The following is a 27678-nucleotide window of genomic DNA, read 5'->3' as shown; positions in this document are numbered from 1 at the left end:
TTTATCAGATAATCTGCCAATAAGCTATAGAGTATGGGAGGAAACTTGAGTGCCCAAGCAAGCATAGGAAGTACATACAGTGAGAATCACTCTGGGTACCTCAGGGGTCCACCACCCCAGTCAGCGATACCCTGCTAATGAACTTGGGGACGCTTGTAGTTAATTTGGCTAGATCAGTAGCACTTACTTTGTATTTAAAGATATTTTTACTTAGCCTTGGAGTGCTCTCTCACACACCTTTTTTTTGCATTTTTGTATTGTAGCAGAGTTATTCTGCCAGAAGTCTACCAGTTATCCTGCAGGCCAAGCTTCCATGTGGTTGTAGCACCCCCACACCTGTCCCTTTAAATGGTGGTCCCATGTCTTTAAAAATGGGTGTTGGTCTGGGCACTCTCTCTCTTTTAAAAGTCGCAATCAAGGGAGGATTATGCCTGTGGAACCAATGCTGTGGTCTTTCTCTCTTCTAAAAGCTAATGGCAGGGAAGGACTAAGCCCTCAGACTGAAACCAATGCCCAGGTCAGGAGACAATTATCCCAAGAAATACTACCATGCAGGGAAGTGCCAGACTTTGAATACTATGACCGGAGTTAAATAGTTAGGGACCACCATATAGGGTTTACCTTGACGTGGTATGGTGGCTTACAAATTTTATGATCATAACTTTGTAACTAAAAACCCATTTTTGTAAATACATGTACTTGCATAGATACTAGATTACAAATGAGACAGGGGACCAGGGAATGTGCATTGATCACCCCTCCTTTTTGTATGCTTGTATATAATAACCCAACATGCCTTCATAACTTTTAGCCCTCTGGATATATGACTTGGCTTAAGCATATTCAGGAAACAAAATAATTCCTTGGCTACCTTTTAAGAATCTCCCAGCAATCAAAAAACACATTTATATATGTAGCCATAAAAATAATCTAAAGTAACATTACATGACGAGTGGATTAATTATTTGAGTCTGAAATAAGTTTTGAACCTGCAATGAGAAAGTCCCCAGAATTCCACTCCCCCTCATCCCAAAGATTGCTAAATATCCCTTGTCCAACCTCTAACCCACTCACCAGTCCAAAAGTCTGTCTGTGTTGCAGAATCTGCTCCTAACCTTTGCACAGACCACAAGCTAAACATAATAAGAGTAAGGTCACTGGCCCTTCTGTCTGGAGTTGGAAGATCAGCTCTGCAGTTTCACCACACTGTCCAGCCTTTGGGCTTAACTACTAAAACATCAGTCAATATGAGAATGCAGAAAGGACTATAAAGGCAAATATTTCGGCTACTTTGATGATCTTTTTTTTTAAAAAAAAATCTCATGTATTTTTACTGACTTAAAAACCCAAGCAGATGCCTAGGCCCCTATCACCAATTGTTGGTTCCTCTTCCCCACCCCTTCCCACCCAGCAGCAGCAGCAGCAATCCATTTCTCCCCCTGCTGATCCTTCAGGAGCGTCAAGGTCTGCTCTCATTCTATAGTTATGCCTTGAAGGTTAGTTTGGGAATATTTGATGTAAAACCATATCTGCTGTTCTAAATGTTATTGAAACTGTGGCCAAATGACAGACAAACCATTGTTTTGTTTGTAACCTTGTTTATGAGTTAAGGGAAGTCTTAAGGTTGCACCTCCAAAGGAAGCTTAAATTAAAAATGTCTGATGACCACTGGCATTGATGCAGGACAATAGCATACCCTGTTACACCCAATAATGTCCATGATGCACTCCAAATCTCAATGAGTACACCCCATTCCAGGACAGAGTGATGTTATGCACAGGTCAAAGAACAGTGAGCCTGCAATGGCTAATAACAGAGAACTATATTTTGGAGTAAATCAGATAATGAGAGTAGTAACATTTGTCATCTCACAAAATGTAATGCAATGAAAAGGCTGCCTGCAACCCTTCCCTTCTGAATGAAGTGGAAACTATTCACCTCAAAGGAGGCTGTCTGAGAGGGAAATGCTAGGATTTTCCTAGAAAAGGCTGTCACTTGAGATGCAACTACGATCTATGAAGAACAGTTATTGTGCCACTTAAGACAAAACACATGGTGATACTATAGAATTGGATGCAACAGGAGTGCACACTGCCTTTCTGTAGGAACTCCTCTGAGACGGTGAACTGAATTATGCATCCTCCTCCGTATCCAGTTAGCTGGACTCTCTTTCTCACATTCGTGCCATCAAGGGTTTGACCTACATAGGGTCCAGTATCCGCAAAATGCTTTGCAGCATCTTTTATAGGCACAATTATTTTGTAGTATATGTATCTACTAATGCAGTGATCCCCAACCAGTGGCTTGTGAGGAACAAATTGCTCACCAACTCCTTGGATGTTGCTCCTCAAAGCAGGAGCTTATTTTTGAATTTCAAGCTTGGAGGCAAGTTTTGGTTGCATAAAAACCAGATGTACAGTCAAACAGAGCCTCCTGCTGGCTACCAGTCCACATAAGGGCTACCAAATGACCAGTCACAGCACTTTTTTTGCACCGGCCAGGAACATTTTTTAATGCTCGTGTTGCTTCCAAACTTTGCATCTGAATGTGACTCAAATGTAAAAAAGATTGGAAACCCCAAAACTAATATATTCTATTCCCAATGTCAAGTCGGTGATGTAGCGTATGCAGGCCATTTAACAAAGAGGAAATTGAAACCAAAAATGTTGAAAAACAGTAAGAAAAAGAATTAGATTTGAAAAAAGTTATGTTTTTAAAAGTTAAGCTACCCTTGATCCTTGATAGAGGTCCTAATGTGGACCAAAACGTTGGACACGAGGGGTATGTGAAATACAGAGTTTTTTGTTTTAAATTGAATACAAGAGAGTGCTGGTTCTTACCAACCATATCCATGCTTAGCTGACCACGCACCTCAACCGAGGAGTTCTATGACCATATAAAAGCACGAGGTCAAGGAACTCTGAGAAAACTTCTAATATCCTCATATTTTGCAACAGGGGTACTTTATTAATTATAATACACAAGTTTCAGTGAGTCATGTGACAGAAATGATACCCACTAAGTACCATTTATAAGGATAGGCTCTTGTTTATTATAAGGATATAATACAAAAGCCATGAATATTAAGTAAATTATATCCTTATAAACAGTGCTTAGTGATGTCAACAGTTATAGTCGGAGCTTAGTGATGTAATTTGTCACATTATTCACTGAAACTTTTATAGTATGATAAATAAAATTATAAAAAATGAAATGTACCCTGTGTGCAAAATATAAGGATATTAGAAGTCACCTCAGAGTTCCAAGATCTGTATAAAAACACTCTGCCTTTGACCTTGTGCTTTTATATGGTCATGGAACTCCTCTGTAACTTATAATATCCTTATATTTTACAATAGGGGGTACAATAGGGGGTATTCACTATGTAATTTAAAGGATATTAATGGCTCTTATGTAATATATATTTAGTCAAAGTTATAATAATAATAAAAACGATTTTGAAAGAAGGCTCAGGTCGTCTTTATTGTCGCCCATTCCTTATGGGACGTCCCATTGGACTATTAAACCAGCAGCATGAAAAGTGATGGTGGAAAACCTGTCTTTTTTGGGTTAAAGGCTATGGGTGTAGCATAAAGTAAGCAGGGCCCTTTTGTTTTAAAACAGCTTTCACAGGATTGATCCTAGACTTACAGAAACAAAATCTATATAGTTTATGTTTATAGTGACTATTAGCTCACTTAAAGGGATGGTTCACCTTTAAGTTAACTTTAAGTATGCTATAGAATGGCCAATTCTAAGCAACTTTTCAATTGGTCTTTAGTTTTTCTTTTATCGTTTTTGAATTACTTGACTTCTTCTTTTGACTCTTTCCAGCTTTCAAATGGGAATCACTGACCCTACCTAAAAAAAACACATGCTCTGTAAGGCTGCAAATGTATTACTTATCTTTTTATTCAGGCCTCTCCAATTCATGTTCCAGTTTCTTATTCAAATCAATGCATGGTTGCTAAGGTTATGTGGACCCTAGCAACCAGATTGCTGAAATTGCAAACTGGAGAGCTGCTGAATAAAAAGTTAAATAACTCAAAAACCACAAGTAATAAAAAATGAAAATCAATTTCAAATGGTCTCAGGAAAGCATTCTCTACATCATACTAAAAGGTAATTTAAGGGTGAACAATCCATTTAATATGTGACAGTTGCGTGGCAGCCATTCACCTGTGTTCTCCAGAGTGACAAACAGCAGGACTTCCACTATTAACTACCTGCCAGTTATATTTAGAGATGACAGGCAGGAGAACCGCCTAATATTTCCTTTGAGCACAGACCACAGTGAAAATCCTGACCCACCAGTGCTGTAAAATCTACCATAGAGCTGCCTCTGCCCTGCAAGTTCCAATAACAGGTGTCACTAGTTAAACACACATTCCTCACATGGCATATTAGGAGTTAATATTTAACAAGTTACTGGTTATCCAAAGAACTTCCTGGAAATGAACCGGAGACCCATTAAACATACCGGCTTAGATGTCCCTTCTATTTTATTCCAATTTATACAGCCAACGGCAGAGCAAACACACAGAGTGAGGCACAAACAAGTGCCAGAAAACAGAAGACATCTATCACATCAGATAAGGAATCTATGTTCTCTTCAAGCAGCAGATAGGTGTATGTTTAAACACTATTAATGTGTCACTCATTAACCAATTGGGATCTCAAACATTTCCTCCCAACCTATTATATGTTCCTGTAACAAATGATATAGCAAGTGCCATGCAGTGCTGGAATAATGGTCCAAGGTCTCAACTGAGATTCATAATAGGCCCTGGCATTTCAAGTATACAGAGGCCCAAACAGCCCCCCCCCCCCCAAAAAAAGTCCAATAAATAGTGACCTATCTACAGTACTGTACAGCATTAATCCGTCATTACCTTTTTCTCTTCCAACATAGTACATGTATAGGAACTATTATCCAGAATGCCTGGGACCTGGAGTTTTTCTATAATTCTAATAATAATCAGAATATCTACTTAAAAACATATATAAGCAGACGAAAAAAATTAATCATTGTGGGGTACCAATTTCTTAGGCTCCCCCCCCCAATGAATATAATTGCTAACCTCAGACTGCAGAGCAGTTCTCTATTTCAGTGAAAAAAGTGGCAGTACCAAGAGAGCTGTACCCCCATCTTCTCACCAGGGATCACTTGCAGCTGCCTGGACTATGTGCATGTGCAGTAAGTAAAATTGGGCATGAAAAAACAAACTTTTGCTCTACTGCACATGGACACCGCCCAGGGCAGAAGAAATGAAACAAGATGGTGCACAGGTCATTTTTTTTCACTGGCCTAGGGACTAAGGTTAACTGTTATAATCAATAGGGGTGCCTTACAAATTGGCATGTTCCAGTAGTTTACCCTTTCCTTTTCCAGAGGTATTGGAGTGTATAGATTCTCTATACCTGTGCCTTGAGCCAAAACACTGGTTGTTACCGCTATTGTGAAGAGCACAGGCAGAGCCGGACCTAGATCTACAGGTGTCAGTGCAAGCAACCAGGGCCCTCTCTACCTCTTGTATCAGTTATGGGGTGTATTTCTGTATGTAATATGTGGGTGCAGTGTATACACCCAATGATTGTACAGCACTCCTGAACATGTTGCAGCTTTATGAATACATGTTAGTATTATCATCATCATCATCATTAGGGTTGCCTTTGCATAATGCACCTACACACCCACAACTGGCTTGCACCTAATGAACCACACACAAATACCATTTCCGTGTACCAGAAATGACCCAACTCACCCACCCAATGCCATCAGAACATGAATGCTTGTAAAAATTGTACTCAAATTCCCAAAGTTTTGGATTTGTAATGGTAAATCACACGCAAGTTGCAGCATACATACTGTTGGAGCATACAATCTGCAGCAAACTACTGGCAACATTTATTACGTTGGATTTCTGGGAAGATCACATTGTGGTTAAAAAAAAAAACATTAAACATTTATTCACCTGTTTAATTCCTATTGCCCTCCCTGCCTTGAACAGGTATTAGCAAAGGAGCCCTTATGACATGGTTTTAGAGTTAATGAGTGAGGCATTGGAATATTCCTTTAAATCAACTGTTCCTATGACTCAAATTAAGGGCACAATGTAAGCTATCACTCTCTGTGGGTAACAATTCCTCAGTGAATGTTTAACTAGCCCTTAGGGCAGTGGTTCCTAAACATGATTGGAGGTTGAAGGCAAGTCTGACAGTCTGTTTAGGGGAGATTTGAAGAGAATGCCACCCAAGCCCAGCAACCGGGCCCTCTTCTAGAGTATACTCTTAAAGCCCCGCTGAAAGGTCAGTTAGGGTGAGATTTGGGGTAGATGCTTATACATGTGCTTGAAACTATGGCTTATATGATCATATTCCTATATTTATAACCTTGTTATGAGCTAATAGAGGGCCCTGACTCTGAAAGGAGGGGAGGGCTTGATCCACCACTGCAAAAGTCCAACTTTAGGGCTACAGCACATGAGAATATTTCAGGCATTTTGCCCACTGCATTTTTTTAATCAGCCAAACAAAACACCCCAAATTGTCCATCTATTTTTGAATGGTGTCCATTCTACCTACCATCACAACCCCTACACTCCATCATATCTTACATATTCTTAGCACTTTCTCTGCTTCTCATCTGCATTTTCCCCTACATTCTTTATCATTTCCATTTAATATTGGTTGATTATGAAGAAAGTCCCTCAACTATTTCTCTGCCTCCCACTCCCCATCTCTCACTCCCTATTCAACTCTTACTCTGTCTTATTTTCCCTGTTAAAATTAACCTTCCCTTAAAGGTTAACTCAGGGGCAGCAGTGAAAACAAAGGCCCCAGGTCTGCCGAGCCAGCTGAATCCAGACATCTTTTCTTTTACATACCACAAATTCCCCGAGACTTGATGATTCCCGAAGGGAGTCTGGGAAAAAAATAGGCCAAACCCAGAAGAGGTATCTTTATAGGATTATTCCAAAGACTTTTATAGGATTCCTGATTATTACCAGATACTGTATCCCTCATAGTAAATGCATGGGCTTCTCCCCGTGTGTCTCTTCTGTCATTCTCTGCTAATCACTTAGGTTTAGCATTACTATTTCACAGGGTCGCTAACACAAATAAACATTTCTCAATCAGGGTGTTAAACACCCCAGGCAGGTTTATTACAGTCCTTGAATGCTGTTTCTTCTTTGTAAAAACATTGCTTATGTAGACTTCCAAGCGGAGCCACTTGCCTGTATTAGCAGCGGGGAGTACTCATGGAAAGTCAAATGAACAGATGCATTCCGGCCAAGTGAAAAATATTATATACAGTACTGCGCTCACAGACGTTACCAGCTCAGTTAAAAGCACTGGTAATACTGAAATCCTGATGATAACCTGTGATTTAAATAAGTGCCACTCTGACCTGCCTTCTAAGATAGATCATGAGACTGTGTGCTTTGTGTGACTATTTACCTCATTGTGACCAGGCAGACCTGGTCTATCTACAGATAAACTAGAAATACAATGTTCAATCATAAGGTCACAGACAAACAGACCCAATGAAAAGGACCGTACCATTCCTTTAATTATATGCGCAGGTCAAAAGGCAAAACACTTTGGGTCAACCCCGTTAAGAAACAATGCTCTACCAGTACCATAATTGCCAATAGTTAATGGACTATAGGGCAGGGGTCCAAGTGCTCGAATGCTAAACTGATTTTGAACCCCCAGGGGTAGGCAATCCGTTGCTCCGGAGCCACATGCGGCTCTTCATCCTGCTTGCTGCGGCTCAGGTTTTTCAGTTTTGCCTGTCACGTCATCTATCCTGCCCTCGCATCTGCTGGCGGCTTCTTGAGTGTGCAACCATAGCAAGTTAACTATTAGGTTAACGCGGTCGCACATTCAGTAAGCCACCAGCAGGACCGAAGACTGTATTGACCTCCCAAGAGTGACAGGCAAGACCGAGCCGCAGCAAGATGATTCATCATGGTCCTTACTGTGGTCACACACTCAAGACAAGAGAGAAGCCTCCAGAGTCAATCTGCAGGAGGTGCGAGGGCTATAAACATGGATGTGACGCATAATTACGACTATAGCCCACGCCTTTTAAACAGATGAGAACACTAGCATTTAATAAAACTATTCAGTGTTTAATTTATTTCAAAGTATGTATACACATGCACACTGCACTTTTTTTGTTGTATTCTGTTACTGTAACAGTTAAAATTAAAAAAAAGTTAAAACTTTTAAAAGTTTATAAGCTGTGTTATGTTTTGCGGCTCCAGACTATTTTTCTTTAGTGGAAGAGGGGGCAAAATGGCTCTTTTGATAGTAAAGGTTGCTGAGCCTTCCCTTGACCAATGGTGGGTGTTGTTTCCTTTACCTTTCCATTTGTGCCCATTTTTCTAATACCGAATTTCCATTTTTTACATTCTTATGTCTTTGTGAAGAAGTCAGTGACCCCCATTTGAAAGCTGGAAAGAATCAGAAGGAAAAAGTCTAATTAAGGGTAAGGCCACACTGGGCGTTTTGGGGAGATTTGGTCACCTGGCGACTAATCGCCTCGTCTTTGCGGCAACCAATCTCCCCAAACGCCTTCCCTCACTCTACGCCGGCTAAAATGAAAAAACTCTGGCGCTAATCACAGGCGGCGATTCGTTTTCAGAAGTCGCCCAAAGTTGCCTCACGAGGAAACTTCTGGCGACTTCAGAAAATGAATTGCCACGTGTGTGAGGGAAGGCATTTGGGGAGATGGGTCGCTGCAAAGACGAGGCGATTAGTCGCCAGGCGACCAAATCTCCCCAAAACGCCCAGTGTGGCCTTACCCTAAAAAACTGTGAAAAAAAATCAATAATGAAGATCAATTGAAAAGTTCTTAGAAATGGGCATTCTATAAAATACTAAACGTTAACTACCCCTTTAAACTCTAAGGGGCAGATTTATCAAGGGTGGAATTTCGAAGTACAAAATTCGACCATCGAATTGAAAAACTTCTAATTTGAATATCGAATTTTCACCGAATTTGGAAATCCTACGATCAAATAAAAATAGTTTTGAACGATTTTAGCGTACTATCGAAAGATTTTTATACGATGTGTAAAGACTAAGAAAAAGTTTGTAGAAGGTCCCCATAGGCTAACATAGAAATTTGGCAGGTTTAATTTGGCGAAGTATTGAAGTCTAAGTTTTTTTAAAGAGACAGTACTTCGATTATCGAATGGTAGAATGGTCGAGTGGTTTTTACTTTGAATCATTCGAATCGAAGTTTGAAGTCGAAGTCGTAGTAGCCTATTTGATGGTCGAAGTATCCAAAAATTACTTTCAAACTTTTTGTACTTCGAAAATTCACTCGAACCTTAGTAAATCTGCCCCTAAACTTACATTTTGGAAAAATGATAAAAAATAAAAAAGCAATTAAAAAAAAAGTCAGAACTCCTAGTGACATTGCTAAAAGTACCATAAAGCGACTGTTTGATTACATAATAGCAAGACTTGACTCTCGCCCCTGACCCTGCAGCAGAAGTCACCAAGTGTAAGAAGGGGTCAGTGACATTCCCAAATCTGTGCTCCTTCTGGGAAAAGCAAGGAGGGGCGGGAAAGTGGGAGAAGGCCTGTGATCAGTCCTAAGGCCTAGTGACCCTGTTAACATACTGACCTCTCTTATTGATGTGTGTCTGCTGATACAGACTGATACAATGAGGGTTACCACTTTCTCACTTGTTAAACCGTCTGCTTCTTGTTTTCACAGAGGAGTCGGATGACTGGAGACAATGTGCCTCGCTAATGTTGCCTGGTCATTAAAGTGCCTTTTATTTTGTCTCCCAGTCAGCCACACAGGTTACAAAAGAGAAGAGGAAACACGTATGTGTGGAACACAGGTTAGGAATGATAGAAACTTTGTGCCAAGCTATCAGTAATTATACAATTATAAAGAAAAAAGTTGATAACATCTATAAAAAAATGTAGGTAACAAGTGCAAAAAATGTGAGACGGATCTACAACTACGAGCATCCCAGTCCAGTTGTTGGGTGCTAGGAACTCTGAAGAGCCACATGGAGAGCCCTTATTCCTGTTCCTCTGAATGGGCAACACAGGCTGGAAAAAAATAGTGTTGGCTGTAAAGATCTCATTGTGCCTTGCAATCTGAAGGTTGCCCTGGGGGCCTTAAGACTGAATTAGCTCAAATAGGCCCAATTACATGGCCAAAACTTGAGCAAACATCTGTTCTTTCTTGACCTCATGAATGGGGCAGACTTCCCACATGCACTACAAAGTTAATGTTGTTTAATTACAAATCAGATTCAACAAGTCCCTTTCCATAGGCTGCCTTGCAAGGGGTTGTTTACCTTTGCGTTTAGTATGACGTAGAGATAATTTGTATTTGGTTTTAATTTTTTTTTTATTTGTGGTTTTTGAGTTACTTCACTTTTTATTCAGCAGCTCTCTAGTTTGCAGTTTCAGCAGTCTGGTTGCTAGGGTCTAAATTACACTAGCAACCACTGTGTTCATTTGAATGAGAATATGATTAGGAAAGGACTTGAATAGAAAGAAAGCAATACTAATACATTTGTAGCCTTGCAACTTTTTTTTTTTTTTTTTTTAATGGCCCCTATTTGAAAGCTGAAAAGAGTCAGAAGATGAAGACAAAAACTATAGAAAGTAAATAATGAAGACCAATTGAAAAGTTGATTAGAATTGGCCATTCTATAAAATACTTTTTTAAATATCTTTGCAGAAAAGCGATACAATATGATGGCAAGCACTTTCTAAGAACATATATGGGTAAGATTATGTGGACAGACCTCAGACGCTTTCTAGCCTAATGTTCAAATAAAATTTATCTTTTTAACAAGCAACTGCGGTGTTGGTGACTATTGAATGTGGTCTGGAGTGCGCTGCCATACATCAATAATCGTAAGATTATGTGGACAGCTGTGTTTTAGCTCTGCACTCTCACTCTTGAACTGACAGCACATACATTAACCTGTTAGTGCTGCATCAACCAGTAGAATATATGTGTATTCATATTGCTTTCTGGTATCTAGACTTGCAACAAGCAGGTAGTGGCCAAATTCACATACAAAACATAGTTTTAGGATCAACCTATATGTCTCCCCCAGAGTCTATTCTTTCTGGAAACACAAGGACCTCCTTTGCTCTGATATTCTAACCCCATGCTGCTTACTTAGCTGCTTTGCGGACCAAGGGTGCCTTGAGGATAGAAATGTAATGATTAGCCAGCTTTTAACATCTGAACAGCAATGAAAAATGTCACAAGGTGGAAATCTCCCTTTAACTCTGACCAATATACAGAAAATCCCAGGGGACTTCAGAATGGCTAGTTAATGATCTTAAAATTTCCACTGGTTCCTTTTATTATAAGCAGGGTTCATACACATGGCACAGACCTAGTTGGGCAAATGGAACACACCACACGTTACTTTTAGGGGGTGCTCAGCATGTACCAGCTGATGATGAAGAATACTCCATCTGTAACTGAGAAAACCTCAAACGTGTACAATCATACCACTAATAGCAGAAAAGCTAGTAAATTGCTGGTTTAAGTATTTTCCCCCAAATTAGTTTATTGCCCTCCTTTCCAGAATAGCAGTTCTGGCACACAAACAAATGGCATCTTGTGGCTTCAAATCAGATAAAAGTAGAATATTGTATATATGAACATATAATGCACCCCACCCATGGTCGCCTTTAGTCACGGTGTACGGGGGGGGGAGGTTGTCTGAGTCAAAACAGACATTGCAAGACATTACTTCTGTAAATGTATAATACATATAGTGGATCTATTTCATACACATAATGGATCTGTTATTGTTAATATTAGGATGGTAACATATCCCACTTTCTATATAAAAAGAGAAGGAGGTTACACATTAATACAGTAAAACATACAGATTATGTGCAGAAACGGACATATATGAGCTTTCAGCCTATAAAGAAAAGTTAGTAATAAGACACAAATTGGGGCTGAGCAAAAGGTAATATGAGAGAAGTGACTGACTATTGTGCACAGGAAATTGCAGCGGCTTGTGGTATATAAAAGAGTGGACAAAAGGGGTGAGACGTGTGTTTTTAAAAGATGGTTTAAAGATGAAAAATTGATGGAAGAAGGTAGGGAATTCCAGAGAAAGGGCGCAGCTCTAGTGAAATCGAGAATCTGAAAGTGTAATAAGAGAGAGATATGGAGGAATAGGTAATTAGAAAAGTGTAATGATCGGGTTGGTAATGAACAATATATTGAGTTACAAACAAGTCAGCTCCTGACACAGTATAGCATTATTACCTGCTTGCTGGTAAAGTCTCAGCCCAAGAGTAGAGATATATATATATATATATATATATATATATATCCGTTTCATAGAGGTAGAGATAAACTCTTGTGCATGTGCATTTGATTTGCCATGAAGTCTCGATCATCTGGGTCCAATTAGAATAAAGGATTTGATGAAAAATTGAAAAACATTGCTCTATACTGTGGAAAACAGCAATCCCATTACTTCAGTACATGCCCTTATCATTGGCAGCAGATCAGAATAAGTGTTCTAAAGCTCAGTCATACTATACAACATCTTTATAAGCACGCAGGCTAATAGTGGCTATTTAGAAATGACATTTACCTGGAGGCTGTGTCTGTTCTTTTTGTGTCACCAAGCTGCACACTTTTTTTTTCCTATAGTGCGGGACAAGGACAGTCTAGCCCCTTTGTCTGAAAACAACACAGGTGACGATTGAAGGATACACAGATCTTTTTCAGGGGCTGTATAGAGCTGATAGCATCTAAAGGGCTGGGCAGATGGCACGTGGCACAGAATGCAGCAGTGCCAGCGTCATGCCAGCTCAGCCGATGACCCCGCTGAGCTGTTGTCACTGAAGGCAAAAACTGAAGGTGATCAGTGAAAAGTCCTTGATGGATTAGAGGCCACACCTCTCCCAGAGCTCCAGCCAATCAAGGGCAGGCTGTAGTATGAAAAGGGAAGGTGCCAGTTTAGTGCAGGCAGTTGTTGTGCGTGTGACAGTACACATGTGAGGGATCATTAACTCCCTCGTGCCATAAAGAGAAGTGTGTGGGCAAACAATAAAAGGCCATTATATAAATACACATACAAGTCCATTTATATATTGTATTATAAAATATTCTTGCACAACTGAACTGTAACTTTCTTAAATATATATATATATATATATATATATATATATATATTTATATATATATATATAAGCTCACTTTGAAAAAGGTCTGCTTGCTGACCGAAACGTCAGGTCTTCCCTCTGTGAAATAAAAACCTTTAATTGATTTTTAAGCCCTGTGAGTGTGAGACTTTCTCCTGCTTTACAATTTTGTTTTTTTTTGCACCCAGGCATCATTAATGCTTAGACGAGAGTGCTGGTATTCCTTCGGCATATATATATATCTGTTATTTCAGGACCTTTGCAACTCACCATGACAATGAAAAGTGTAGAACCTTGCAAGATTCCCATGCCGTTAGAATTTATTACTACAACATGGTCAGGTTTTTACTGAGAAGCACAAAATATTATATGCAACTTAAAAAAAAAAACAATGGGGCAATATTTTACAAGGTATGATGCAGATGGAATTCTTTACATAGGTTTAAAACAGGTCTTAATTATTTGACTTTTCATTTTGCTTCTCTTTTACCCTTAAAAAAGGAAACAACTGCAAATTGACTTTGAATACATTTAAGTTACCCTTTAAATCAATGTCTAACTGGGCCTTTGACCTTGCCACGTGTTGCCAGACAACACACAGTATAGCAAAGATCAAAGAGTAACCTAGAAATGTATGAAATCTATGGCACTGGCAGGCCAGCATGCACAGCCTTTAGCCCTCTGGATGTTGTTGGACTACAATTCTCATCCCCAACAACCTTTGGTAGTTCAATAACACGTGGAGAGCTGCTGAATGCTGATCTTGCTGCCCAACTGGAGGCCCGATGGCCGGATTTGCCCCTCCATGAGATTTTTTAGGCCCCCAGCATTGCCCAAGATCTTGTAAAACATTATTGTTTTATAATAATCTGGGCTATGTGATCATAGCGTATAACTGTCCTGCAGCATGGGAAATTGAAAATGAAAAGAGAGGGCTAGGAGTTGCAGTTATGCAACAGCTAAGGTGGCTTCATAGCACTCTCTACCTGCATGTTTTGCACAGAATTGTATTGCTTACCACAACTGGAGTGCGTAGCACTTGGATGCAGAATAAGAATAGTAAAGATGGTGGTTGGATCATGGCCAGGATAACATAGCCTAATTTCTGACAAAGGTGTCAACTAACTCCATGTCATAACAGAGTAAAAATGCTCCACCCTGGGCATTTTGGAGACCGTTTTTCATGTTACCCTTTAGGGTGAAGAGGATATAGGTTTAAAAAGATCCAGCACTGGATCATTATCACCCTCGTGGCATGGAGTTAGCTTTATTGCTGATGGGAAGTCTTCTGCTGGTGATAAAGAGTCCCATTGGCATGGCCCTTACTCTTGACTATATCTTACATAGTTATAACCCAAAAATAATCAGATAGTAATCAATCAAGCAGTTAGCTCTGATTGATGGTTACAACACAATTCTGATTGGCTGCTATGGGTTACTAATCTGGACTTTTGAAACCTGTTTTATGAGGTGCAGGGGCATCCACAATATTTGTTCTTAAATTTTTCAAGAGCTTTCTCATTATGTAGAGTAATAACTGCTTGCCACAGCCCTAGTAATTCAAAGCAACCAATCAGACGTTTGCTTTTAAGCACCAGGCTGCAAAAGTCTAGCTATGTATTACTATGGGATGCCAGACATGTAGCAAACAAGCCTCCTGTTATGAAATCTCCGCATGGTGTTAGTTTGTCAGGGTTTTCACATGGTTAATTCTACATTGGTTTATTCCAGGGCAGGAAATATGCTTTCACTTTTGAAAAAAGATAATATCTGAAGATACAATGGCACATGGGCCTCTTGATTGAAGCTTCTGATTCCACGCTTAGCAAACTGTCAAAATGAAAGGGGTGGTCCCCCTTTAAATTAACTTTTAATATGCTATAGAATTGCAACTTTTCAATTGGCCTTCATAGTTTTTGAATATTTCTTCTTACTAGGGATTCACTGAATCCACTATTTTGGATTCGGCAGAACCCCTGAATCCTTTGTGAAATATTTGGGCGAATATCGAACCGAATCCAACCCCTAATTTGCATATGCAAATTAGGGGTGGGAAAGGGAAAAAAATTTACTTTCTTGTTTTGTGACAAAAAGTCACGTGATTTCCCTCCCCACTCCTAAATTGCATATGCAAATTAGGGTTTGGATTTGGCCTGGCAGAAGGATTCACCCGAATCCGAATTCTGCTGAAAAGGCTGAATCCCGGACGAATCCTGAACCGAATCCTGGATTCGGTGCATCCCTACTTCTTACTCTTGCTAGCTTCAAATGGGGTCACTGACCCCTTCATAAAAACAAATGCTCTGTAAGGCTACAATTTTCTTGTTATTGCTACATTTTATTACTCACCTTTCTATTCAGGTCTTATTCTATTCATATTCCAGTCTCTTATTCAAATCAATGCATGGTTGCTAGAGTAATTGCTTAAATTGCAAACTGGAGAGCTGCTGAATAAAAAGCTAAATAACTCAAGAACCACAAATAATAAAAAAAAATTAAAACCAATTGCAAATTGTCTCAGAATATCACTCTCTACATCAGGGGTGCCCAAACTTTTTTTACTTGTGAGCCACATTTAAATGTAAAAAAAGAGTTGGGGAGCAACACAAGCATGAAAAAGTCCATGGGGTGTCAAATAAGGGCTGTCATTGGGCCATTTGGTAGCCTCTATGTGGGCTGGCAGCCTACATGAAACTCTGGCAGTACACATGGTTTTTATACAACCAAAATTGAATTGAAATGGAATTCAAAAATAAGCACCTGCTTTGAGGACACTGGGAGCAACATCAAAAGGGTTGGTAAGCAGCATGTTGCTCGCGAGCTACTGGTTGGGGATCACTGCTCTACATCATAACAACTCCTTTAAAGGGGAAGGAAACCTAGTCGGCGCAAACCCCCACCCCCCCTCCTGTTTGTTGCCCACCCTCCCTCCTCCCCCCTGGCCTACCCGTCCCGCTGGGCAAATGCCCCTAACTTGTTACTTACCCTTCTGCGCAGGTCCAGTCCAGGGAGTTCACCGAAGACATCTTCTTCCACGCGATCTTCTTCCTGCTTTGAACGGCTCATGCGCAGTAGGATCATTTCGCCGGTACGATCTACTGCGCATGCGCGTGACTTTTGGCGCATGAGCAGTAGATCCGTACCGGCGAAATGATCCTACTGCGCATGCGCCAAAACGCCGTTCACAGCAGGAAGAAGATCGCGTGGAAGAAGATGTCGGTGAACTCCCTGGACTGGAACTGCGCAGAAGGGTAAGTAACAAGTTAGGGGCATTTGCCCAGCGGGACGGGTAGGCCAGGGGGGAGGAAGGAGGGTGGGCAACAAACGGGAGGGGGGTGGGGGGTTTGCGCCGACTAGGTTTCCTTCCCCTTTAAGCCCTACAAATGAGGAGTAAAGTGATTGCTTTGGGTTCTGGGCTCCTTTTAGAATTTCCTATTGTGGGCAATGGGAAGCAGTTGCGAATGATTTGTCATCATCATGTGAAATGTAACCATGTGTGCTAAAGTATGTTAGAAGCTGTAGTAGCAAAGTACAAAGGAGCTGGTCATTGTCCTGGCATGCTGGGAACTGTAGTATTTCACCACAGCTGGGGAGTTGAAGGCACCAAGTCATGAACTAGAGTTTTGACTGCATCCCCACAAAACAAATGAGAAAGCTGAAATTCTAATCCACTGCAGACTGGCAGCTCAGCAGCCCACGAAGACTACATAAATATTATGGCTTCACAATGGATATGTAATTCCATATGGACTCTCAATCCTTCTACAGACAGCAATCAACTTTCATACGGACAAGGAACAATTGGGGACAGTAATGTAAACAAACATAACCGATTAGGGTTGTTAAGAGGCAAAAACCCAAAACCCCACATCATTTAACCAATAAATCCCAAGTAGTAAACGTAATGTCAGAATTTTCCTGAATTTTCCTTCAAAAAAGGAGTATAAGTATTGTCCTCTGGATATATTGCAGGGGTCCAGGAAGCTTGTCACCCCCACTTAGAGCTGTCCAAGGCCTTCATTGACTTTTTTAACATCTTCACAATATGATCTGGCCCTAAAGGATAAATTCTAAAATAAAGGTGCAAAGGTTTATATAGGTCTAGTATCCCACAGCAACCAATCAGCAGGTAGGATTTACTGGTCAAACAGTTTGAAAGCAAATATCTTTATTGGTTACTGCTTGAGCTCAGTGAGTTTTATCCCATAAGAGTTCTACTTGAATGAAGCCTGCATCTGCCAGGTGAATGAACTATGCTCTTGTAAATACCCACCCACAGTTAGTATAATACTTTATTGAGCTACATTGGGGAAACTCCCAGAATGTGTAAAATTCCAACATTCCAAGAGCGATGTTTGGTTTCTATAGCAACTGCAGGTCGTCATTCCACATAACGTGCGCGGTTCTACTACCAACCAACACTGGAGCGACTAGTAAGTATAGGGTGGGGTGGCCTTACAGTAAGTAAATACGGCAAAATATAATAATGAAAAAAAAGGTGCTGCCATGATTTTACAATCAAGGAATGGGAGTATACATATATATTCTATATATATATATATATATATATATATATATATATATATATATATATATATATATATATATATATATATACACACACACATATATATATACAGTACAGGAATGTGATCTCTTATCCAGAATGCCTGGGACCTTGAAGTTTCCAAATAAGGGCTATTTCCGTCCGTAATTTGGATCACCATATCTTAAGTATACTAAAAATCATTAAAACATTAAATAAACCCAATGGCATTATTTTTGCCTCCAATAAGGATCAATTATATCTTAGCTAGAATCATGTACAAGGTGCTGTTTTATTATTATAGACAAATGGGAAATCATTTTTAAAAATGTGAATTATTCAATTAAAATTAAGTCTATGGGCGGTGGCCTTCCTGTACGTTTTCTGGATAATGGGTTTCCGTACTGCCAATCCCATACCTGTATATATCCCGGTGTCTCTGATATTATATATATATATATATATATATATATATATATATATATATATATATATATATATATATATTATTTATAAACCATATATATGACACATAAGAACCGATTACAGGTATGGGATCTGTTATCTGGAAATCCATTATCAATAAAGCTCTGCATTACCAAAAGGCTGTCTCCCATAGACTCCATTTTATCTAAATTTTGAAAAATTATTTCCTTTTTCTCTGTAATAATAAAACAGTACCTTGTACTTGATCCCAACGAAGATATAATTAACCCTTGTTGGATGTAAAACCATTCTATTGGGTTTATTTTACGTTTACATGATTTTCTATGAATGAAGATTCAATTTATGAAGAGATCTGTTTTACGGAAAAACCCAGGTTCCGAGCATTCTGGATAATAGGTCCCATACCTGTACTGGCTTAACTGCAGCAAAATGCGGAGAGAGGCAATTTCCCACTATAACGGAAGATCGTCACAAGTAATAGGTTTTACTTTTCGCAATCTTAATGTTATGCTTTGGATTGTCCTTTTCGAGAGATTTGTCAGCCACAATAGCAATGATTTCCCAGCAGTGAGAAACCTCTCAGTGTGCCATCACCCTAAAATGTGATCAAGCAGTAAATATGAAACTGATCCTGAGTGAGCTCACCTGCCCTCTGGTGGTAAGTTGGACAGGTAGCCCAACCGACCCCCCTGCCCATTCTTTTCCATCTAAGTAAATAAACAAATCTTGGACATGGGATGAGTGACTCTAGGATAGGACAGCTGTAAAAGTGATCATAGTCCTAATTATCAGTGCTGGCTTGAAGATGGCATTGCTCAGCAGGAGGACCCACCTAGACAGCAGGAATGCTTTAGCCTGGGAAAAGCATACCGCCATTGACTTGTGTATAAATGTAGTTTGCTTGTAAATAGATCAAAGGAATACAGAAGGATCTAAAATACACATAATCCCTACTGATGAGTTCTTATTAAACAAAGGTACATCACTCCTTATTAAAGGAAAGGTGTTGTGCTGACCATGTTGTAAAATTAGTGATAGGGGATAAAAAACCATCAGGGACCTCTAAGTACTATAAGAAGGGAATGGTCACTGTTTCACTGAAATGTCAAACATCTGGTATGTGACCAGTATTGTTTTCGAGAAGTAGTGCGTTTGTTCTCCCCGTGTCTGCTTGGGTTTCTCCCACATGCCAAAAAGACACATGAAAGTGAATTGGCTTCAAATAAAACTGACCATAATTTAATTCCTGTAAAGCACTTATATATAAATACCAGGAAAAATGATTTTGCCATTTGTACAGTATTTGTCTGTCCAGCCTGCAAGTGTGGGCATGTATCTCATTTTAAGGTGGCCATACATGGGCCGATAAAAGCTGCCGACAGACCAAGTCGGCAGCTTATTGGCTCGTGTATGGGGCCCCCCGACGGGCTTCCCCAATCGAGATCTGGTTGAAATTGGGCCAGATCTCGATCGGTTGGGACAAAAAATCCCGTCGGATTGCGGCCGCATCTGTTCGTTATGCGGTCCCGCGATCTGTTAGCCCGTTCCCAATCGTTAGGATCCAATCGTTGGGCCCTAGGGCCCACGATCAGATCAGCCCGATATTGCCCACCTTGACATCGCCAAACGAGCAGATCTCTCCGTCTATGGCCACCTTTAGGGGTAAGCCTGAACCAGAACAATATATGGGCAGTCATATGGTATTTGTACATTAATCCCCATAAGCTGACTGGTCTGGAAATCTGGCTCATTGGCTTTGTGCAGTGTTAAAGGAGAACTAAATCCTAAAAAAGAATGTGGCCACATTTTATATACTGAACTTATTGCACCAGTGGAACGTTTCAGCTTCTCATTAGCACCAATGATCCAGGACTTCAAACTTGTCACAGGGGGGTAACCATCTTGGAAAGTGTATGTGACACTCACATTCTCAGTGGGCTCTGAGTAGTTGTTGAGAAGCTAAGCTTAGGGGGTGTCAGAAAATGAGGTTGTTCTGTAATATAAGCTGATGCTACAGGGCTGATTATTAAATTTTGATGTTAGTTGCACTGGTTTTTGTACTGTCATGTAGTAATTATCTGTATTAATTACTAATCGGCCTTATATTGTGACATTTCTATTCTATGTGTACTGTATATTGTGAGTGGGTCCCTAAGCTCAGTAAGTGACAGCAGCACAGAGCATGTGCAGTGAATCAGCAGAAAAGAAGATGGGGAGCTACTGGGGCATCTTTGGAGACACAGATCTTTACTACTAAAGGGCTGTGGTTGCCTTGGACTGGTACAGAAGACCAAAACATAATTTACAAAATTTCTAGCTACTTCTTTGTTTAAAGCTTTAGTTCTCCTATAAGTGGAAGCACCAGGAAAGGGTCGCCTTTGGCACCTTCTTAAATTGAGCCTCTGCATGTGTCCGTATCACACAATACTGCAATGGGTGTACCCTCCGAATGAGAAAGTCAATCTGTCAGGAGGGACAGTATATTTTTTATAGGGGATAAAAAGCAGCTGCTGAAAATTCCTGCATAACAGCCTTGGAGTCAGCGAACATGTCAAGATACTTAAGCTTTTCACAAGTACAGAAATGAACACACTGCTCTTATTGTAATAATAAACCCGGCATTACTGACACCTGTTCTGTGCCCCTTGCCCAGCTGCCCCACACCCAAACTGCAAATTCAAACAGATGCCAGCACTGTGTGCCCACATAATGATCCCCTCATGTGTTCTCATGGGCAAAATATGAAGAGCAGGGTGGGGAGATGGAACATTTCTGCTAAAGCGCTGAAGCAATGGAAGGCATGTATGACAAATGCGTCCAATTCAATGCTGCCCAGAGCTCCTAGCGCCTCCTTGTGTATGCACATGGGAACTGTACGTTCTTGTATCCAAGAGCAGCCACGCATTCGTTGTCTACAAAGGCAGACACATACACATATTACATATATATTCAAAATATATTTAAGACAAAATGGATTCTTATCTATTATTATTTATAAAACGGTTATTTCCAAAATCTGTCAATAGGTGCATTTAGTACTTTCTGTGGAATCTGGAAGTTACTGAGGGTGTTGCAAGCTTGAATGCATTCGTTATATACAGTCTGTGTGAATTGCAGCATTGAGGCAGCCAAAAAACAGAGTTATAAATAGTTCAAAACACATTTCAGAAGGGTTGTCAGGCACACACCCCCCCTTCCCAGATGTATAACAAGGGCATCTCTGTGTGTGTGCGCAAGGGGCCCAGATCCTGATTTTGACAAGAGGGTGACACCTCTCAAAGTGGGCATAATGGTCCTGATATGGGTACAAGGGCAGCATGTGTGGCATTGTTTGAGACAACACATATACGGACTGGGTCATAGTAGTATAGGCTACTGTTTAGAGCGGCATGGGAGGAGATCTAGAATAGCTATTAAAAGCACACTCATTTATGATGGGATAGAGAGGTCTCCCTTGTGATGTGTCAGAAATTACAAGCCAACAAAAAATATCCAGCAGGAACCATGCACCAATTAGCCTGGCACACAACACTGCTTTTAAATTTATAGATATAGAAATTCCAAAGAAAACAAAAAACCCTCAAATGTATTGAAGGGCACAAATGTAAAGCATTCCAGTGAACTGCTGGACCAGAAGACCTTTCATCTCTTCCTACAACAGTGGCTTCCACATCTGTCCTCAGGCACCACACTGATCATTGGGGTTTGAGTGTCCACATGGATGCACAAGGCGAGCCCCTCGGTCAGCATAAACAGACTACTGCTCTATGCCTAAATTATCTATATCACTGATTCTTTCACCTGTGCCCCCAACTTATCAACTAGTGCCAATGACTCCTTTATCTATGGTGTCTGAGCAGCTCGGCACCTTATTGGCCCATGTGTGGGGCCCTCCGACGAGCTTCCATGATCGAAATCTGGTCAAAAAAAATCGGGCAGGGCTAAAAATTCCATCTTCCATCTGTTCGTTGATGCGGTCCCGTGATCCGCCCGCCCGTATGATCCGATCGTTGGGCCCTAGGGCCCGCAATCAGATCAGCCAGATATTGCCCACCTCAAGATGGGCATATCGGGGAGAGATCCGCTCGCTTGACAAAAATTCCTGTTTTTGTTTTAATGAGCTGGTTTGCATTTAATAATGCTAATGCTGGTTGAGCAAACACGTAACTAGCAAACATGGTCAGATTTAAGTTGCCAATTTCAACCATTCAGACAGTCAGCAGCCCATGCATGAGGCTTTCCAATGGGCCTGCCTGACAAATACCTGGAAGAAAACCAAAGTAGACATGTCGGGTGGGTGAAAGTCGCTCATTTGGCAATATCTCCAAACGAGTGGATTGTTCCATGCAGGTCTGTACTTGGATTTAAAATAGGCCCTGGCATTTCAAGTACACAGAGGCCCAATGAGTCCCCCACCAGCCCAATAAATAGAGACTGTCTATGGCATCCTGCAGCAGCCTCTGGTATTTGTCAGAACTCATAGATTGCCAGTTTGAGCCTGCCATGTATGGCCATCTTAAAGGTGACAATACACTGAAAGATCCGTTCATTTGTTAATGAGGTGGGCAATATCGGGTTGATCTGACTGTTCACCCTCAGGGCCAGGGATAGAGGCTGTTGGGAGAAGATGCTACATCAATGAGCTAATGACCTGACAGATTTTCAAACCTTATGGTAACTTTTCTGGATGCACTCGCACACCCTGGCCTGGTAATACGTCTCCCTGGTGCACGGTGATGGAGGTATCGGCAACCTCACTTTCAATAGCGCAAAGAAATCACTGGCGCACAAGGTAATACTGGCAGGGTGAGACCTTGCTTCAGATTTTTATTCTGCATGCAACGTTTTGGGGTAAAACCCCTTTGTCAAGCATGATGATTTTCACACCTGCCTGATCAACATCTGAGCAATTTTTTTCGGGCCAGCTATCGGTCTGTAGTTCTGATGGAGGTCCCTATACAGGGGCCGATAAGATGCTGACTCCAGTTTTTCTTGGCCCGAGTACGGCCCTGTAAGGCATCACAACAAAATAGTGTTTCAACTCCATCTGTCCAATTTTTGCTGAGAAAGCTGAGCAATTTAGATTAGCCCAGGCTGACAAATAATAATTAAAGACTTCACCTCAAATAACCTGTAGCCTAAAGTCCAACTAAGATGCAGATCATCCATAAGAGTCCCTTTAATCTCCTTTATTATAACTTCTTTATTTTGCAGTAAATAATTTGCATACTGTTCTCTAGCTGGTATATAAATATGCCTGTGCATGGTATGTGTGGATGGGAAAATTATGCTTACTTATCTGGGAACCTGGCATGAATTCAGTCATGTGTCAGTGCTCTGTAGCTGACAGGAGATTTTCAGGGAGGTATGTGCACTGCAATGTGCAGTGTTGATGACTAGAGGTGTCATGGGATACACATCAGTGTTACTGTCATATGAGCACTTAGTCGTTTCAGGAGAATTCTGCACTTGACAAATTAGAAGGTGCAAGGAAAGCACCGATGATACAGTCATCCGTGAATTACAGGCCAAGACATTGAAAAGCAAAGAGGGTTCATGTGATCAAATCATTGTTTGGAAGAGCATGTGCCGGTGACTGCTGTGTGATGAAAGCATGACAAGCATAATCCAATGACTACTTAAACTTGGCTACTCTACTCTGTCATGCTCAAACATATCTATTATAGAAAGTTCAGAGGTTCCAGCTGTTAAGTGAAATCTTTATAGGCTGAAACCTTTGTCTCTGGCAGCTACAAACGAGTAGGGAGATGTTGGATGACTTAACTATAATAATAAAAATTATCCTTAAAGTCAGGCAAGCCAGACAACCAGCTTCTTATAAACACATAATAGTCAAATGCGACATCAACAGTATGAACAAACCAAGACTCTGACTAGACAAGGGCAAGCACATAAACCTACTGGAATGAGCCCATCTGGAATTTCACTGTGGATGTGCCCATCCTAGTATAAAGACTGAGAGAGAACTGGGTGTGTAGCAATGGAAAGGATAGGGGTGTCCAGATAGAAGGCACAAGGCAGTAAGCCAGAACTCTGAAATCCTCCAGTTTGCAGCTTCTATAAAAAGAATGTCAACATATGTTAATATTATTGACTTTTTAAACCAACCATGATAGTAGTCAGGTACTGCCCATACACAGACCTATTTTGGTGACCCTCAGATTTCCTTCCTACTACCCACACAGATCTATAAAAATACCCCAAACCCACAGGTAATAAATTTGTGATAGTACCTTCTTGAAGCCCACGTACCAAGCTACGTCAGTCACCTCTTACTGCCTCCACACGTGCTCTGACAGACTCAGTATGTTATAACAGAGCCAATTCATACCAAGGGGTGCACAGATGCCACGTTTTAAGGTCAGTCATAAGTCCGTTTCGGATTTTTTCATCCCCCCTGTCCATTGACAAGCATGCATGCAGAGTCAAAGATAGTTAGAGCAGTCATAAAGACTTAAAGGGGAATTCCACAAAAACATAACTTGAGCTTTTTGAAATGTAAACATAATTTCAAGCAACTTTGCAATATAATAAATATATAATATAAATCAATTAAAAATATGCAGACATTTCATGATTTTTAATGGTTTGGAACAGTTCCCTAAGCCTAGCTCCCTGCTGATCTGTCTGACTACTTTTCTTAGCTAGCTGACTACTTTTCTGAGCTGGCTGACAACTGTTACTTTGTATCAGCAGCCATCTGTCCTTAGCCTCCATCCTTCAAACCCCACAATTCCCTGCACATGTGATTTCAATAAGGAAAGGAACATCACAGTACAATGCATTGTGGGTTATGTAGTTCCTGCATGCTGTCTGTAAGCTATGGAGAAGTTGTTACAATTTGTAACATCAGTGTTTAGTACCCTCCCTCCCTGCCAGGATTTCAAATGATGCAGAAAGAGGAAGAACTGCTAATCAGCTGGATTTCAGCATAGAAAATGGCATTCGTTCATACTTTTTGAAGTAACTGTGATGGGTATATTAGGGATTTCTGTGTTATGTGGGCCTCTTATCAAATTTTGGTTTGGAAGCCAGAGTTCCCCTTTAAGCTGCTCACATACTAAGGCAATCTTGTTTCCCAGTTTGGTCATTTTCAGAACTGGTCCATATTTCTACTGAATGTTTTGGATCATACAAGATGGACATTCAGTGTGGTTGATGATTGGGTCATTTTGTGTATACAATCATTGCTGGAGGCTGTGGACCCTCAGAAGTTTCACAGCACCTAAAAGACCAGAGCGGCTCCCTGAAAAGGCTAATATGGACGAGTGTGACCGGACTGTATACAGATTAGGCTGCTCAGCAATCTGGTTGTACAGCTGCATCTGCTTGTGTAAGGCTAGAATTACACCATTGCTTTCTGCCACTCACTCCAAATAGACGAGACCAATCCATAAGGCAAGAATCTATACATTCCATAGAATTTTTGTTTCCATGTGCTGTTTTTGTATAGCAGCCTGACAAACCATGTTCACAGTTCTTGATGATACCATTCACAACAGAAAAAAAAGGCTACTGGAATGTAGGGCTTTGGTAAAATCATCAAAGGGGATTTTAAGCTTAACACCCGGAACATGACATGAGAAACTGAAAGGGCACCAAAGTTAAAATGAAAATATAATGTGAGGTTCCTGGAAACATCTTATTCATCAGTGCATGGTGGGTCATTACAGTCACAAGGAGCCAAGAAAGGGAACTTCTCGTGTTGATCATTCATCATCATTTGTGCACAGCACCGAGGCAAAACATTTGTTTAAAACTGATCAACATTAACAGAACTACAACTACTAGGAGTTATGTAATAAAAGACACTAAGTTTGGCCAGGAGCAGTAACCTATAGCAACCAATCAGCAGCTAGTCACCTGTTCCTAATAAACATTTTATTGGTTGCTATGGGTTACTGCTCCTGTGCAAACTTAGTGCCTTGTATTATATATGAGGGCTACCCTCTACTGAAGGAAGTTAGTCCGTAGTAAAACTCACATTCATTTAAAGGGACAAGGGCATTATGTAATAAGCTTTCTCTAGAGCAGCGATCCCCAACCAGTGGCTCAGGAGCAACATGTTGCTCACCAACCCATTGGATGTGGCCTCAATGCAGATGCTTATTTTTTCATTCCTGGTTTTGGTTGTATAAAAACCAGGTGTACTGCCAAACAGAGCCTCCTGTAGGCTGCCAGTCCAAATAGCCAAAGACAGCCCTTATTTTGTTCCTTCCAGGAACATTTTTCATGCTTGTGTTGCTCCCTAACTCTATTTACATTTGAATGTGGCTCAAGGGTAACAAAGGCTGGGAACCCCTGATCTAGAGTGTGCCATGAAGCAACTCATTGGTTGGCACAAAGTTCTCAGGTGGGCCCAAAAGATATTGCACCCTAATAACATATATGCTTCAGATTGGTACAGATGGGGACACCGCCATAAAAAATTGTAGTAGTAGAGATAAAACTGCTATAATGCAAATATTCATAGCCCCTTTAGCTCTTTCATTATGCCTGTGGAAGAGTCCAGAGGGCTACGGCAGACAGAACGTTTTGTCACCCACACAGTGAAAGGGGTAGTTCAGCTTTGAGTTAACTTTTTGCATGTTATAGTATGGACAATTCTAAGCAACCTTACAATTGGTCATCATTATTCTTTTTTTTTTTTTTTTTCTTCTGGCTCTTTCCAGCTTTTAAAAGGGGGTCACTAAAAAAGAATGCTTTGTAAAGCTACAAATGTATTGTTATTGTTACGTTTTATTACTGATCTTTCTATTTAGACCCTCTCCTATTCATATTCCAGTCTCTTATTCAAATCAATGCATGGTTGGTAGGGTAATTTGGACCCTAGCAAGCAGATTGCTGAAATTGCAAACTGGAAAGCTGCTGAATAAAAAGCTAAATAACTTAAAAACTACAAATACTAATAAAAAAAACTAAAACCAATTGCAAAAGGATAATTTACATACCAAAAATCTACGGCCAAAAAAAAAAAAGTAAGAAATCCCCCCCCCATGAAAACACAGTCTTACACAATATGTAAATGCACACACACAACCAATTCTAGACAGTTTTACTTTAATATAACAATGAGGAAGTATATGAGGAGGGGGGGAGGTTACACAGCAGCATTCATAGCCATGCTAAGGAACCCATACACTGGCTGATTGCACACAAATGATTGCTGTGTCTTAAAGAGAATAGCAAATAACTTGCTCCTAATCCAAATTTAAAGAAGCCAACATCAGCTTGTGCCTAGCCCCAGTGAGGTATTATATTCTACTGGCTGTAGGGTACATTGTCAAATGATGCCTTGTGGCTGCATAGCATAAATCAGAGAGAGAATAAATCAAAGGTTTGGCGGGTTTGACATACATATAATACAGAATATAATTTTATATATATATATATATACAGTATATATATATATATATATATATATATATATACAGTATATATATATATATATATATATATATATATATACTGTGTATGTATATATATAT

The 27678-nt window shown here is 40.3% G+C and overlaps 1 protein-coding gene across 5 annotated transcripts in view; it reads right to left on the bottom strand.

The window, feature by feature from the left end:
• Nucleotides 1–27678, bottom strand: part of stard8.L (StAR related lipid transfer domain containing 8 L homeolog) — a 105651-nt gene that overhangs the window by 45296 nt on the left and 32677 nt on the right. Inside the window, exon 1 of one of the 5 annotated variants that reach the window (XM_041572643.1) lies at nt 12624–12878. The exons of the other annotated variants lie outside the window; for them this stretch is intronic. The gene's annotated coding sequence lies outside the window, so the exon portion shown is untranslated. Of the gene's footprint in view, nt 1–12623; nt 12879–27678 lie in introns of those variants that run through there. 5 annotated transcript variants of the gene reach the window in all.

The sequence above is a fragment of the Xenopus laevis genome, chromosome 8L (genome assembly GCF_017654675.1).
Source record: "Xenopus laevis strain J_2021 chromosome 8L, Xenopus_laevis_v10.1, whole genome shotgun sequence".
NCBI lineage: Eukaryota > Metazoa > Chordata > Amphibia > Anura > Pipidae > Xenopus > Xenopus laevis.
The sequence above is the reverse complement of the archived record's forward strand: the minus strand, read 5'-3'. Positions and strand labels throughout refer to the sequence as shown.